The sequence below is a fragment of the Hyaena hyaena genome, unplaced genomic scaffold (assembly GCF_003009895.1).
Source record: "Hyaena hyaena isolate Hyena2069 unplaced genomic scaffold, ASM300989v1 scaffold_147, whole genome shotgun sequence".
NCBI classification, from domain to species: Eukaryota; Metazoa; Chordata; class Mammalia; order Carnivora; family Hyaenidae; genus Hyaena; species Hyaena hyaena.
Window position 1 is genome coordinate 3037113 of NW_024080779.1, and position 16186 is coordinate 3053298.

The 16186-nt window shown below is 40.0% G+C and overlaps 1 pseudogene; it reads left to right on the top strand.

Annotated features, from left to right (window-relative positions):
• The first annotated feature begins 15757 nt into the window (after positions 1 to 15757).
• On the top strand, positions 15758 to 15900 carry LOC120236182 (annotated as a pseudogene).
• The last annotated feature ends 286 nt before the right edge of the window (positions 15901 to 16186 follow it).

Sequence of the window (16186 nt, forward strand, 5' to 3'; positions counted from 1 at the left end):
AGGGGAGGGTCAGAGAGAGAGGGAGTCACAGACTCTGAAACAGGCTCCAGGCTCTGAGCTGGCAGTCAGCACAGAGCCCAATGCGGGGCTCGAACCCACGAACCGCGAGATCATGACCCAAGCGAAAGTCGGACGCTCAACCGACTAAGCCACCCAGGCGCCCCTCCATTTTAAACATAAAGGCTTAGAGAAGTGCCCAAATGCACGTGACAGAGCTGAGATTCAAATCCAGGCCATCTCGCTCTATATCCCATGTTCTTTGGAAACCACTATTTCATATTGACTCTGAGATAATTAGATTTAAGATGATGTAGAACCCCCTTTTCTTCCCAACTCTTGTTAAAAGTGTCTGAGTCTGCTTTCCTGTCTTAAGAAAAATATAGTGATCATCATGGAAGATCTCAGGGTTATCATCCTTACCATTAGTGGTCACATTCATGACCAAGGCTGTGAGTGGTGCAGGTGTAGTTTAGAAGAAGTACATGATATTCGCCATCATGGTGTCTGCTTCCTCTCCTTAGTTCTAAACACAATCGTGTTGCACACACACACACAGAGAAATTAGGGCATTCCTTAGGAATTAACTTTTCAAGTACAAATGAAAAAATAAACTTATTCATTTATCAAACATGCAACAATGTCTACTATGTACCATTCTCTAGACTTTAAGCTCCATAAGGGAAAAGACCTATCTCATTCACCGCTATATTCCTATTACCATGTGCTCGATAAAAAGTGGGTGCTCAATAAATCTTTGTGGGAAGAATGGAGGTATGAATAGATCAATGTGTGAATGAATGCCTGTACTGAGCACTGTATTGAGCTCCAGGATATAAACTTGACTTCTAATTGTGGTCATTTACCTCAAAGGGAGGTGTTAGTGTGGAGATTCTATTAGTTGGCTAAAAGTTATGTGCTTCTGACTATTAGACTTCTGAAATTTGTCCATATACAAAGTGTATGGAAGATAAAAAGTTTGGTCTTCTTGGGTTATATCTGCTCTTTTCCCCCAGTAACTTCATGGCTAAGATTTTATTTCCATAAAAAGATGAGATCTTGCCATTTACAACAAGAGGGTATTATGCTAAATGAAATAAGTCAGAATGAGAAAGACAAATGCCATATGATTTCACTCCTATGTGGACTCTAAAGATCAAAACAAATAAATAAACAGGATCAGACTTATAAATACAGAGAAAAAACTTATGGTTTGAGGGAAGAGGGGAATGGGCAAAATGGGTGAAGGGGAGGGGGAGATACAGGCCTCCAGTTAGGGAATGACTGAGTCACATAAATAAAAGGCACCACATAGGGAATATAGCTGATGATATTATATGGCGGCAGATGGTAGCTACACTTGTAGTGAGCACAGCATAATGTATAGGGATGTTGAATCACTATGTGGTACACCTGAAACTAACGTGACATTGTGTGTCAACTGTACTCAAATAATAAAAAAAAACGTTAACTTGAAAAAAAATTATTTCCAACAGACAGAAGCTGCCCTTTGTAAAAGATAAAGCTGCATTTACTGATCCTGGCAGGAGAATGTAAACACTGTGTCCATAGTGATTTTTACACTGGATGCTACATTTTAAAAAATGCAAAATAATGAAAGAAGGAAGAGAGTTGCTCACCATCCTTTTCACAGTTAAACTGCATTACATGGGAAGGCAGTCTTTTTCAAAATGAAGTCAGTGTTGGTTCAGTATCGTGCCAAGTGCTTCAATGGCTTTTGTAAAATTGAAAGTAGTGCATTCCTAATCTAGTGCAAGTGAACATTCCAAAAGGTTTCATATTTTTCTGAAATTACGCACAGGACCTGAACAACGGCAAGCAACTTAGCCAGGCATATTTCCATGGAAGCTAGGATATCTTGCGTCTCGGTCTCACACCAAAGCCGTACAAATGGCATTCTTGCGGTTGGAGTGGGGCCCATATTGCCTCAGCATCAAATGTGATTGCATTCCGATGAGCAGGAACCAGGAGGCTCGCGCTGTCTGTAAGAACAGTGCCAGTCAGTCACTCAGTTGGTGCCACCTCTTAGGCACAGGTGGGTAAAGCAGGCCACTTTTCTTTAAAGGGTAAAAAAAAAAAAACCCACAAAAACAAAAACGATGACCACCTTTCTTGCTATTTTTGCAGGCCCAGAGTGAAAATCATCCACGAGGAAGGTCAAAAGTATCAATACAAACTTCTCTTTTGGGTCCATACAGTCATTCAAGGACAATGTTCTAAGAAATGTTACGAGTGACAACAGTCAAGGGCTTGTATTCTGGAGTGGTACTGTGTGATCTAGAAGAGGAATTCAGGCTTTGTTTTTGTTTTTGCTTTTTTATGGGCAACAGCCACTATGGCGCCAAACTATGGAGATACTAGTGGTACCAGCCCTAAAGCTGACTTTTTGGAGGATGACGATTGTACACTTCATTGCTTTCACCAAATCCAGATGCATTCATTGCCTGTGGCTGCTGTTAACAAATCACCACAAACTACAAAACTTCAAACCACACAAATGTATTCTGTGACATTCTGAAGGTAAGAATTCTTAAAATCAAGGCATCTATAGGGCTGCATTCCTTTGGCAGGCTCTAAGGGAGAATCCATTCCCTTGCTTTTCCTAGCTTCTATAAGCTTCACTCCTTGGCCTGTGTCCCCTTCCCTACCTTCGACCTCAGCTTCCATCATCACTTCTCCTTTTTCTGCCTGTGACCCTCTTGTAGCCTTCTTAAAAGGACTCCTGTATTTAAATGTCTATTTATTTATTTTGAAAGAGAGAGAGAGAGCAAGCATGCAAGCAGGGGAGGGGCAGAGAGAGAGGCAGGGAGAGAATCCCAAGCAGGCTCTGCGCTGTCAGCACAGAGCCTGACCCAGGGCTCTATCTCATGAAATCACAAGAGCATGCATGACCTGAGCTGAAATCAAGAGTCAGATGCCTAAAACAGACTGAGCTACCCAGGCACCCCAGGACCCCTGTATTTACATGGAGCCCACCTAAATAATGCAGTATAATCTCCCCATCTCAAGATCTTTAACTTAGTCACATCTGAAAAAAAATCCCTTTTGCCATGTAAGGTAACATTCAACAGTTCTAGGGATTAGAACATGGACATCCTTATGGGAGCATTATTCTGTCTACCACACCCATCTAGCTGGAATGATAACAATGTTTTGCTTACTCGGTTAGGGAACCTAAGTTCACGAAGCCAATACTGCTGGTCTGATGCTCTTAAATAAGTACCCTACTGATGATTATGGATTATGTACTATCATCCTAATAGCAACTGTTATAAGGTGAGTGTTATAATCTCATTTTGAAGATGCAGAAGTGGAACTCATAGAAGTTAATAAACGTGCCCAAGTTCACATAGCTAGGAAGTGGTAAAGCCAGAGCTGAAATCCAGGTATATCTTATTGTAACATCCTTGAAATTTCTAGTTCTCCACTCTGCCTCATTCATTTTTCCAGGTTTATTTTCTTCATTTTTTTTTTGGCCACTGTATGTACCTACACCTTGACCAGAAATGTCACAGCTGGGTGCCTTGGCCACATGTAGCTAGATAAGGGCAAACTCATCACCACCAGGACAAGTGTAATTCTGGTTAACTCCAGAAACATTTAGTAAGCACCAATGTATGCCTTACCCTGTGCAAAGTCCGTGCCTCACTGATGGTGATGACTCATTTGGGCCATCAGTGATAGTCTCAGGAAATTAGAATCCAGCCATATCATTTCACAGTTATCCCTCAGGATAAAAAGGAGCAGACACCTCTTGAGCACTTCAGTGAAAAGCCCATGCCTTGCCACTGCGAAATTGCCTAGTTTCCTAAGATCCTTTAACTTGGAAACCCATCCACCTCCAGTAGATAAGAGAGAGTTTCATGCATTTTTTTTTGACTGTTCGAAGACAGTCCCTGAGATAGGCAGTGCCCCTGGATCTATGGAGGTGGACAGAATATTGTGGACACTTAGAAGGCTTAATCTACAAGTAGCACGACTACATTTGAAATGTCTCTTTCTCCGTTTCCTTTAATGAAGTGTGACTTGATCTCTTCAGGGACAAGGGTGGGTCACACCTAAAGCTGATAGTCATGGTGACATTAATCTGATTGTTTTATTGGCAAGGAAACCCGTTACTCATTTAGATCCCTCTGCTTTTTAAGTATCCCATCTCAGGTTCCTAACCCCCCATTTCCTGCAGGCTCCCAGATGCTCTGTTTTTATCTATATCTTAATCTGAAACTTGTTGCTCCTGTGTCCCATTTCCCAATGGGACTCTGTTCCTTACAGGTTTTATAATAACTGTATACCAAGTTATTAAAATATATTGCTTTGTTATTCCTCCTAAGTAGTAACTTTAACTATTTTTAAAAATTTTTTTAATGTTTTATTTATTTCTGAGAGAGAGAGAGAGAGAGAGAGAGAGAGAGAGAGAGGGGCAGAGTGAGCAGGGGAGGGGCAGAGAGAGAGGGAGACACAGAATCCGAAGCAGGCTCCAGGCTCTGAGCTGTCAGCACAGAGCCCCATGCAGGCCTTGAACCCACGAACTGTGAGATCATGACCTGACCCAAAGTTGGACGCTTAACCGACTGAGCCACCCAGGTGCCCCAGTAACTTTAACTATTGAGAGAGGGAAGGAGGGAGAGAGGGAAGGAGAGGGAAAAGGAGAGGGAGAGGAAAAGGACAGAGAAGAGGATGGTGGGGGGAGGGGGAGAGAGAGACAGAGACAGAGAGACAGAGAGAGAGAGACAGAGAGAGAGAGAAAGATTTTCAAAGTGCTCACACCTGGAAATTTCCCTATCTTCCTACCCAGGTCTGATCTTTTTCCAGAATTCTTTTTGTCATATTCTCTTGGTCTTTCAAGTACCAAGCAGTCTCAAGAGTTACTTCTTTCCCATTCATCAAAAGTTACCAAGTCCTACAGATTCTTCAGTTCAGTTTTACACTTTTAAAAACTTTAATGTGTGTCAGGCACTGTGCTAGGTTCTAGAGAAACAAACAACATCACACAAACCTCATAACCTGGAGGAGCATTTAAACTAAGAAGAAATATACGTGTTAACAGAACATTTTAGTGTACTATAGTGTGGACAAATGCACACAAAGCTGTGGGAAAACACAGTTTTGAAGAGTTAACTCTTCATTAAAATATTTTTTAATGCTTTTATTTTTGAAAGAGAGGTAGGCAGAGTATGAGCAGGGGAGGGGCAGAGAGAGAGGGAGACACAGAATCTGAAGCAGGCTCCAGGCTCTGAGCTAGCTGTCAGCACAGAGCCTGACACCGGGCTCGAACCCATGGACTGTGAGATCGTGACCTGAGCCAAAGTCGGATGCTTAACCAACTGAGACACTCAGGCACCCCACTAACTCTTGATTTTGATGGATGAATAGAAGTTAATTAGGCAAAATAATTGAGAGGCTTCATATCTTTAATAATGTCTTTGGCTTACATCTTTTTCTTTCCAGGTTCATGGCCTCACCTTGATCCAGACCTAGGTCAACTCAATCTCAGACTGTTTATCAAAATAGTCTCTCAGCCAGTCTTCAAGCTTCCTCTCTAGTGTCTTAGCTTCCCTGCTATCTACTGGTCCCCATCCATACTCCACTCTGTTAATAGATTAATTTTCATAAAGTATTTCTTTGCAGAAATCATTAATTATTCTTTCCCTACCACCTCTTCCCGCTCTGGAATCTTCATTGACTTCCTATTGCTTTCAAGATAAAACCTTAAGCCCTTCATCTGGCATTCAGTGCTCTCCACAATCCAGTCCTCACCATGGGCCTAGCTTCATCTCCTGTAATTTCTGACACATAATCTACTCCCTACTCATATTAAATGTGTATTTAATTTCCCAAGCTTCCAGATACGTTCTTGCCCCCAAATATCTTGTTCAGAATGCTTTCCTCTATCTAATCCCCAGCCAGATGTACATTCTTCTCTTCCTTCAAGAATGACCTCAAGCCCCCTACCCTCCATAGAACCTACCTCGTCCACTCCATCCCTCTGTGGTCACTACTTTCTCCAGTCACCTAGCATTTGTCATGTGCAATCTTCTACTGACTTAGTTTTTCACACAAAACCCCGGTCTCTTTCACTGGGTAGTAATCCCCTTAAGACAGAGACTGTATCTTGTGTCCCTTAGAGTCTCCAGTGTTTCAGGAGCTCAAAAGATTTTTATGATGATGGTAATGAATCAGTCATGTAGTGCATATGGGGGGGAATATGTGGGAAAGAACTCTTGGGATCCCTCATTTCACACCTTGTAGGGAGGGCCACCCAAATTGCTTACATGAAGGGCCAAGGTAAGAGCTTTCTTGAGGATAAAATTAAGCCAGAAGCACAAACTCAAATGTTTACAGAGACCAAGGAGGGAACATAATTGGGCTAGAGGTCAGCAAATACTTTATTTAACAAATTTTACACAGTGCTTACTGTGTGTTAGGCATTATTCTAAACGCTTTACAAGTATTAATTCACCTAATTCTCGCTACAACCCTACTATTACTATTCCCATTTTATAGATGAGACAACCAAGGCACAGGAAGGTTAAATTATTTTCCAAAGATCACATGATTAGTTAGTGACAGATCTTGAAATTCAACTCAAGTACTCTATTAGTGTCTCTATTCTTAACCATTGAAAGTGTTGATTTTCCAAAAGGGACTGATGAGTCCACTGGTGATATGGAGTGAGTATATTAAACCTAAAGTCATTATTATTATTTTTTAGTTTATTTATTTTGAGAGAGAGAGGGGGGCAGGGACAGAGGGAGAGAGAGAATCCCAAGCAGGCTCTGAGCTGTCAGTGCAGAGCCTGACATGGGGCTTGATCTCACAAAGCATGAGATCATGACCTGAGCCCAAATCAAGAGTCGGACAATGGGGCGCCTGGGTGGCTTAGTCAGTTAAGCGTCCAACTTTCTCTCAGGTCATGATCTCACCATCTGTGAGTTCGAGCCCCCATTAGGCTCTGTGCCAATAGTTCAGAGCCTGGAGCCTGCTTTGGATTCTGTGCCTCCCTCCCCCTCTCTCTGCCCTTTCCCTGCTCACACTGTCTCTCTCTCTCTCTCAAAAATAAAATAAAAACATAAAAATGTTTATTCAAAAAAAAAAGAAAAAAGAAGAAGAATCAGACACTTAACTGACTGAGCCATCCAGCGTCCCTTAAATTTATTTTAAAGAAAATCGTGTCAGAATAAACATGTCTGTGGGCCGGGTCAGCCAAAGTGCTAAGCATTTACAACCCCTGAACTGATTCTAACAACAGGGAAAAATTTATTCTTTGTAAGAGCACATATATTCCAAGACAGCAAGAAGCATCCTCGATTATGTCCTCTCTACCTTGATATCAGCTTACATGCTTATTATGGGGATTTGTCAAAGAAAAGGAACTATCAGTGTTCACTGTCATCACTTTATATGTTTACGTTTGCAGATTCAACTTGCAAGAGATTTATGAACCTCTCAAAGGAATTAATGACTCCCCTGCATTTGCTCCCATAGCACTTTGTTTATACCTTTACCATGTTGTTCATCAAACGTCACTCTTTTTCCTATTTGAAATGAAGAATTTTTCACTTTCCCTTAGAACAAAAGATACTCTCTTACTTACATATTTCAACAACTTCTAACGGGTTTAATGTGTGCTGACTTAAGAAACAAAACAGATGAACATTGAAGGGGGGAAAAGAGAGGGAGGCAAACCATAAGAGACTCTTCACTATAGAGAACAAACCGAAGGTTGCTGGAGGGAAGGTGGGTGGGGGGGGAATGGGCTAGATGGATGATGGGCATGAAGGAGGGTACTTGTGATGAGCACTGGAGGTTCTATGTAAGTGACGAATTGCCAAATTCTACTCCTGAAACCAGTATTACTCTATATGTTAACAAACTAGAATTTTTTAAAATTCTAAAATTTTTCAAAATAAAAATTTGAAGAAAAAATAAAACATGTTCAGCAAGTCCCTATCAGCTTCTAACTTTTGCACGCTGCATGTCGACAACAGAGACACCTCTAGATGAAAATTCAGACTTCTACCAGCCCAGAACTTTAAAAACTAACACAAAGTAACCTGTGTCTTTGAAAATGTAGATAGTTTTATGTTAATGTTTGTTTTGTTTAGGTTTGAAAGAAGAAGTACATTTGGAACATTCCAGAAAGTTTAAAGAAATACAGAAGCAGAAAACTTCAAAATCACAACTCAAATGTACAAGACAGCAATGTTCTTTATTTCCTGACAACTGAAATTCACCTAGCTTTTTAGCTTGCATTTCGATTTTCTGCAGTAAACTTAGTTCTACAATATGTTTTAGGGATTTCTGATTTTTTTAAGTTGATTTCTTTATTTTGGGAGACACCGAGACAGTGCAAGGTGGGAAGGGGCAGAAAGAGAGGCAGACAGAGAACTGCAAGCAGGCTCCATGCTGTCAGCGCATAGCCCCACGCGGGGCTCGAACTTACGAAACCCCAAGATCATGACCTGAGCTGAAACCAAGAGTCGGACACTCAACAAACTGAGCCACCCAGGTACCCCAAGTATTTCGGATTTTACGTTCAGTCCTTTATGAAGGACTCAACTACTTCTTCTTTCTTTGTGGGTGTTCTAATCTCCTTTGGATGTGAGAGCAACAACCCTCTATCCTGATTGACCTCCACTGAGGTGTGTGTAGCTTGTTGAGCCCGGGCTTGTGTATCAGCTCTCGGCATTCAGTGCTGATGTGCTTACTTTTCTTGGTGCGGGCAACGAGCAGTAATGATTTGGCAGTAGGGTAAGTAGGGGAATGGGAAGCCTGTCAGCAATCGCAGGCTAACTGAACCCCCTTTACAGCTCATACAGATAAACTGTGTTGCTGAGACTCAGTCAAGTTCACTGCGGCTATCCAGTCTGCATCTTTGGCTACTCAGTTCTTTGTCACTGGGCTGTGATGACCCCCTGGCAGTCATACTATTTCTCACTTCTTGGTAATTTTCCTTGCTCCCTTCAGACACATAGGAATTTTTCAGATGGTCTACAGACTCCTTGAAAGCCAGGGGAGATTCAGGAAAAGATGGCAGTATATCAAATTGCTTTGTGCCCAGACACGCTACATTGCCATTTCTACTCCAACACAGCTACTCCACTGTCACCGGGCACGATTTTAGAGGCCGCCTCCTCCACAAGGTGCAATTGAGAAATGGAGCACGTTGAGAATTCTCAAATCAATCTGATTTTTGTTTTTTAACTTTTCATCCCCGTGTCAGTGGCTTTTGACCGGGGAAGTGGGCATCTGGGGTCTCTCAAACCTCCCCCAAACATCTAACAGGACAGAAGGGATTCTTCTCTTTTTATGGCCAGAAAACCGCTCCTATAGCAGTACAAATTCTTCTCTACTAATATGGGTTATGATATAAACCCTGGATCCACCAGTCTCCACGAACAGCAAGTTTTTAGAATTGCAAAATGTTATTTTTCTCTCTTGGGTGCCTCACTCTAGCAAATCAAAGTTTCTTTGGCTTTCAGACTCTTGTCCTAGCTAAGGACTTTACATTTTTAGTTTGAAACTCAAATGTAAAAATTTTGACTCATTGTTTTGCTGGGTTATTTTTTGTTCTCCCTTCCCTGGGGCAATAAGCTTCAGTGCTAATGTCTAATTTTAATTGTGGGCTGTACTGCAGGGCAGAAAGGATTATCAAGAAAGAAAACAAGCATCAATTAATATTTTAAAATGCTGTGCTGCAGAAGAAAATAAAAATCACTTGTAATTTCAAACCCTGGGAAAAACACTAATATTTTAGTTGTCTCTCCTTTTGCTCTTTCTCTATAACTACATATGGGATATATTTTATGTGTATATAGGCTGCATGGTAGGCTTCTTATTTTTTGACCCATATGATTTATCTTTAGATATTCTCGGGGGAGCTGGTGATCAAGGGCAAATGTTCTGGCTCAGTTATTGTCTCCTGAGCATATCTTCCCAAAGCCCTGTAGACCGTTCTTGGCCCTCCTGTGGGAGTGGGAATGGATAGTTCCTTCCTTATAGTAGTTACTATCTTACCCCCCTCACAACTGAACGTCACACAAATTTGCAAGAAAAGAGCTCAAACTACTCTTTCCTCAAAGTCTCTGGTGATTAACCCAAACTCTACAGGGACGCAGTTGGCAGACAGCGACAGCATGTAAAATTGGTTGGTGAGACCCTGACTTTTCTCTCCTGTCCTGCCTACTTACCGAGGGTGAGTTGACCCCACATTCGGGTTGTTCTGGGAGGGCTTTTTTCTTTTCTTTCTTTCTTTCTTTCTTTCTTTCTTTCTTTCTTTCTTTCTTTCTTTCTTTCTTTCTTTCTTTCTTTTGTCTGTAGGTGTGTGAAGGAGAATGCCTTCACTTCCTTTTCTTCTTTTCTTTTCTGTCCTTTTAACTTCATTCCTTCCTCCTGAAGTCCCCACTTCCCCTGTTTCTTCTGGGTCTATTATTTGCAAGTTCCAGGCTAATGCCAATCTCTCTGTCTCTGTCTCTGTTCTGTGTCTCTCTCCCTTTCCTTGGGAAATGTTGGTCTCCAACGTGGATTGTCCATTACAGCTGTTCTGCCAGGTAGAGGGACAGTGGTGAGTTGTGAATCCCATAAATGGAGGAGGGAATGGCAGAGGGAGGAAGAATGTCAGGGTGATACTCCGCTCTGGCTTGCAGTCTGCTATTTGATACTTTTATGTCCTTGGGAAGAACAAAAAAAATGTTGAAGGCACATCTCTCCTTCTCTGCCTGACTTAGTTCGTTCAGCATAACACCCTCAAGTTCCATCCCCTTTGCTACACGTGGCCAGATTTCATTCTTTCTCATTGCCATGTAGTATTCCATCGTATAGATAAACCACATCTTCTTGATCCATTCTTCCATTGATGGACACTTAGGCTCTTTCCATGTTTTAGCTATTGTGGAGAGTGCTGCTATGAACACTGGGGTCCAGAGGGGCTGCACCAGTTTACATTCCCACCAACAGTGTAGGAGGGTGCCCGTTTCTCCACATCCTCACCAGCATCTATAGGAGAGGGAGGGAGGCAAACCATGAGAGGCTCCTGAATGCTCAGAACAAACTGAGGACTGGGGGGGGGTGGGGAAGGGGGGTGATGGGCTTGGAGGAGGACACTTGTGGGGATGAGCACTGGGTTTTATATGGAAACCAACTTGACAATAAACTATTTAAGAAAATAAAAAGAAGAGAAATATACAAAAAATGAAAAAGTGAAACCTCACCAGGCAGTCAGGGCCCAACCTCGAGAGTTCCAGTTCTGTGAGGTCCCCATCGAGGTGCCCAGGCCTGACAAGCCCCCTGCAGTTGGCGGCGCCTGGGAAGGATCAATAAAGAACATCTTCAGTATAACCATGGTTTTATTATAACAAAACCCATTTGTCCCCTTATCAACTTGGATTACATTTCAAAGCTTTTTTCATTAGCTTGACACTGAATGACATCCCTGAGCTATCCTTTCTTTTTCTCATACGGTCATATAGTAAGCATCTTCTTGTGCAATAAGTTTTAAAAATATATTTAAAAAATCAGCATATTAGTCCTTTATGTTTCTGCACCATAATGTATTTAATTATTCCTCTAATGCTTAATATTGAGACTGTGTCTATGTTTTGGCATCATAAAATTGACAAGGATCTTCTGGCATATTAAGTTTTGTGCACATGTCTAATTATTTCCGTAGGATGGTGTCTTTAGAAGTGGAATTAGAGGGGGCGCCTGGGTGGCTTAGTCGGTTAGGCGTCCGACTTTCGCTTAGGTCATGATCTCGCGGTCCGTGGGTTCGAGCCGCACGTCCGGCTTTGTGCTGACTGCCAGCTCAGAGCCTGGAGCCTGTTTCAGAGTCTGTGACTCCCTCTCTCTCTGACCCTCCCCTGCTCACGCTGTCTCTCTCCTAGAAATAAATAAAACATTAAAAAAAATTAAAAAAATAAAGAAGTGGAATTAGAGGCTAAAAGATACAACTTGTTGTTTCCTTATTGAAACATTTTAAAGTAAAAAGTAATTATGAGTTTACATTATAAAAGCAAAATATGCCAGGTGCTTAAAAAAAAAAAAAGAAGTATAGAACATAGGAAATGTAAGTCATTTCTGCCTTCTCACCCCTCAGAGATCACAATTTTTATTAGATCAATGTCTATTTTTGGTAAGAACAATTTTAATGGTCTTTTTAGCATTGTCTATTGCTACCTCCAAAGATCAATAGTTTTAAATTCCCACTCACAGTTGATAAAAGTGCTGATCTCACTGCATACTCATCAACCTTAAGTATTCCTGTTTATTAATATTGTTCACATTTGATGAACAAATTGATATTGAGTGCTTTTTTTACATAAACACTGATTTTGTATATATTTACATGTAATTTATATATACATATTATATAAACATTTTCTTCACTTTTGTAATTAAAACTTTTGAAGTGTTGGGATGCCTGGGTGGTTCAGTCAGTTAAACATCCAGACTCTAGGTTTCAGCTCAGGTCATGATCTCACAGGTTCGTGAGTTCAAGCCCCACGTTGGGGTCTGTGCAGTGAGGAGCCTGCTTGGGATTCTCTCTCTCTCCTCCCTCTCTCTTCCCCTCCACCACTCATGCTGTCTCTGTCTCTCTCAAAATAACTAAATAAACAAAAAAACTTTTGAAGGGTTTTTACTTAGGGTTTTTACATTTTATGTAGTCACATTTCTCAACCTTTTCCTTTATGATTTATTTTTTATTTTATATTTAAAAGGCCTTCCCTTCTCCCATGAGCAGATAAATATTCACCCATATTTTCTCATAATCACTTAAGGTTTAAAAGTTTTTTAATGTAATTTAAATCATGATGTATTTCAAGCATAAGAGAAGTATATAAATTTAATATAACAAGCACCCATTAATCAAACACTGAGATTTAACAGATCCTAACAGTTTGCTATATTAAATTTTTTAATAACAAAATACATTTACAGCTATAGCTAAAGACTGACTTCCATCCCTGTCCCTTTCATGCTGAAATTTGTGTATGTAATTTACCTGTATGTTTCTATATTTTCTATATATGTTTACAACCATATGAGTTATGAAGTATTGTTTTGTGAGCTTTAAAATTTTTACCTAAGTAGAATCCTTTTCCAACTGACCTTTGTCATTCAATATTATACTTTCAGGATTTACCCTGAGAGATGCCTATAATTTTGAGTTTATACATTTTTACTACTTTATCACATACAATTGTATGAATTTGGAGCTCTCTTTGTGAATCGCCTATTCATATCATTTGTTCATTTTTTATTGCATTGCTGGCTTTTTTTGAATTCTGGATTGTTGGAATTATTTATTCTTGACTCAAATCCTTGTGTGTTATGTATGTAGCAACATCACTCACTGTCAGGGAAATACAAATCAGAACCACAATAAGATACTACCTCACATGGGTCAGAATGGCTAAAATTAACAACTCAGGAAACAACAGATGTTGGCGAAGATGTGGAGAAAGGGGGACCCTTTTACATTGTTGGTGGGAATGCAAACTGGTGCAGCCACTCTGGAAAACAGTATGGAGGTTCCTCAAAAAATTCAAAATAGAACTAACTATGACCAAGCAATTGCATTACTAGGAATTTACCCAAAGGATACACAAAGGGGCACAGTGTGTGCTCCAATATTTATCACAGTGCTATCAGCAATAGCCAAAGTATGAAAAGAGCCCAAACGTCCATCAACTGATGAATGGATAAAGAAGATATGGTATATGTATACAATGGAATACTACTTGGAGATGAAAAAGAAATCAATCTTGCCATTTGCAACAACATGGATGAAACTAGAGGGTGTTATGCTAAGCGAAATAAGTCAGTCAGAGAAAGACAGATACCATATGATTTCACTCATATGTGGAATTTGAGAAACTCGACAGATGAACATAGGGGAAGGGAAGGAAAATAAGATAAAAACAGGGAGGCAAACCAGAAGAGACTCTTAAATATAGAGAACAAAATGAGGGTTTATGGAGGGGAAGTGTTTGGGGGATGTACTAAATGGGTGATGGGCATTAAGGGGGGCAGTTTTCAGGATGAGCACTGGATGTCACATGTAAGAAATGAATCACTGGGTTCTATTCCTGAAGAAAAAACTACACAGTATGTTAACTAACTTGAATTTAAATAAAAAATAAAATAAAATAAAATAAAATTCTATCCTCAAGTGAACAAAAAGCAAAGCAAATGCCTTTTCAAGTCTGTGACTTGTCTTTTTAGTTTATGACATTTTATGATGTATACAAGTTCTTCATTTTAGTGTCGCATGTTTGTCAACTATTGCCTTTATGACTTGTATTATTTTGTCATGTTAAAAAAGTTGTATCCTAATTCAATGATGTGAAAATATCCCATGCTCTAAGTATTTTAAAGTTTGTATTGTCAAATTTAGGTATTGGATTCACATGGAAATTATTTTTCTTTAAAAAAATTTTTTTACATTTATTTATTATTGAGAGACAGAGAGAGACAGAGCTTGAACGGGGGAGGGGCAGAGAGAGAAGGAGACACAGAATCCGAAGCAGCCTCCAGGCAGACTCTGAGCTGTCAGCATAGAGCCGGATGCGGGACCCAAACCCACGAACCTGAGCCGAAGTTGGACACTCAACCAATTGAGCCACCCAGACTCCCCTGGAAATTATTGTTCTATGTGATGTGGGGTAGGGTTTTCATGGTCTTTTTCCAAATAAATAGAAAATTGTCACAGCACTGTTTATTGAGTAGTGCATTCTGCCTACAAGGAGTAGTCATGCTATCTCTATCATATACCGAGTTGCCATATAAATATCAGTCTTTTTCTAGGCTTTCTATTCTGTTCCATTGCTTTATTTGTTTTATTTGTTTTAGCCCTGATTCAACAGCCACTGTTAATTACTATAGCTTTATGATGAATCTCAATATCTGCTAGGGAAAGTCCCAGCCCCCTCCCCCCCCTTTTATTATTTTTTTTATCATTCTTTGACACTGTCTTGATTTTTTTTTTTTTGGGTCTTTCATGTCTCCAAATGAATTCCATGGTCAGTTTGTCCGTTTCTGTGAAATATCCTTTTAGAACTTAAATTGGAATTCCCTTGAATTTATTGATTAACCTGGAAACAATCATGACCTTTCAAACATTTTTTCCTGATCAACAAGCATGATACAACTCTCTATATTGGTCATCTCTTACAGCATTATCATTTGTAAGTGATCACAGCTGTGGCTCTTCATATTCATTGAGCACTTTATTTTCCTTGTCTCTTTGCCCCAGTGAGGAGCTCTACTCTAGGCTTAATAAAAGCAACAATAGGGTCATTCTTGTCGCTTTCTCAACTTTAAAAGGAACACTGTATTTTGAATACTTTCCCAGTAAGTAAGGTGTCTGCCTTGTTTCGGGGGTTGGTAGCTCTTTTTACTTTTAATGTTTATTTATTTTTGAGAGAGAGAAAGAGCACAAGCAGGGGAGGGGCGGGTGAGGGGGCAAAGGGCTCCAACTCAGGAACCGTGAGATCATGATCTGAGTACAAGGTGGACACTTAACCAACTGAGCTACCCAGGCGCCCCGGGAGTTGATAGCTTTTATCAGGTTAAGGAAGATCTCATACGTTTATAGTTTGCTAAAAGTTAGTTCATTCTTGAGTGGGCTTTGGATTTTCTCCAAAAAATCTTATAGCCACAATATGATAAGATTTCCCCCTTTAATCTGTTAAAACAATGATTTATGGTAATAAATATGTTAATATTAAAAGACCTTTGCATCGCTTCTCAGCTTTTTGACTAAGATCAAGCATAGTATCTGTTCTTATCAGCTTAAAAGATCTTCCCATCCCTAGGTTAAGCCAGCCACACATTGTCATCATGTGTTTTTTAATGCATGTTTGATTTGCTTTTCTACTCTTTTATTCAGAATTTTTGCATGTATGTATAAATGAGATTAATCTATGATTTTTTTTCTTGTATTGTTCGAGTTGGGATTTTGTATTAAGTTTGTATTTGCCTCAAAATGTAAGTTTTACCTATTTATTATTTTATTCACTAGTTCAGTGATTCCCAGATGCACATTTGGATTACTTGGGGGAGTTTCTGTGTTTTGGTTTTTGTTTGTTTATAAAATAATGCTCAGGGTTTTTTGGCCCATTCCAAATAAATCAGAATCACTCTGGGTGGATCCAAGCATCAATATTTT